Source organism: Ovis aries, chromosome 21 (assembly GCF_016772045.2).
Source record: "Ovis aries strain OAR_USU_Benz2616 breed Rambouillet chromosome 21, ARS-UI_Ramb_v3.0, whole genome shotgun sequence".
Taxonomy (NCBI): domain Eukaryota; kingdom Metazoa; phylum Chordata; class Mammalia; order Artiodactyla; family Bovidae; genus Ovis; species Ovis aries.
In genome coordinates, this window is record NC_056074.1 from 5,242,434 (window position 1) to 5,243,507 (window position 1,074).

Genomic DNA, 1,074 nt, shown 5'->3' on the forward strand with positions numbered 1-1,074 from the left:
AAATCAGTCCTGTGTCCCGGGTCATGTCTTGTATTGCTATATTTTGCCTTTATTCTTTTCCCATGGGGTTTTTCTCATGGTTTAGCCAGAGCAACAGGGGGCTGACTATTAACCCCTGCACTCTGGTCTGATCTACGAGCAGCTGGCCTAGAGACCTGAAGCTCAGAATGTCTATCACTGAAGATGAATCCAGTTTCTCCTACTCCCTCCCACCCCCAACCCCCACCCCCACCCCCACCTCCTGCACTGGCTATTGGAACAGCTTGGATGAATCCTGATTCATCAGTGAGCACATGTAATATGTGAGTCCAATTTCAGTACCTAGGTTTTGCTTTCCTCTGTTGTAAGCAACAGTGGTTAAGTTGAAAGGATAAAGACTCATGCTATTCAAGAAGAGAGAGAAGACTGTAAAAAAATTATGGAGTGCTTACATAGTAATTATCTCTTGTTCAACAACTCCAGAGCCCAGTCCTCAATAGGCAATATCTCATTTTGTGAAAGTCACTCAATCATGTCTGACTCTTTGTGACTCCATGGACTATACAGTCCATGGAATTCTCCAGACCAGAATACTGGAGAGGGTAGCCTTTCCATTCTCCAGGGGATCTTCCAAACCCAAGGATCAAACCCACGTCTTCCAAATTGCAGATGGATTATTTACCAGCTGAGCCACCAGGGAGGCCAAAAAAAAATATGGAACGCTTCATGAATTTGTGTGTCATCCTTGTGCAGGGGCCATGACAAACTTCTCTGTATCATTTCAATTTCAGTATATGTGTTGCCAAAGCGAGAGAAAATATCTCATTGGATCCTACAAAAAATCCCATAAACTGTATGTGCATCATTATATTCACTGTGGGGGAACAGAAGTTCTGCCTAAGGTCCTCCCAGCCTTATATCCCCTTCTATCAGAGCAGAAACAATTGCAGTCTGTGAATCCTTAGCTGCTGCTGCTGCTGCTGCTGCTAAGTCACTTCAGTCGTGTCCGACTCTGTGCGACCCCATAGACGGCAGCCCACCAGGCTCCCCTGTCCCTGGAATTCTCTAGGCAAGAACGCTGGAGTGGGTTGCCAT

General features: G+C 45.8%; 1 non-coding gene across 1 annotated transcript; it reads right to left on the reverse strand.

Moving 5' to 3' along the window:
• Positions 1-687: 687 nt before the first annotated feature.
• LOC114110188 (U6 spliceosomal RNA) lies at positions 688-790 on the reverse strand. The gene has a single exon (XR_003586515.1). It is a non-coding gene; the product is annotated as a U6 spliceosomal RNA (small nuclear RNA).
• Between the last annotated feature and the right edge of the window lie 284 nt (positions 791-1,074).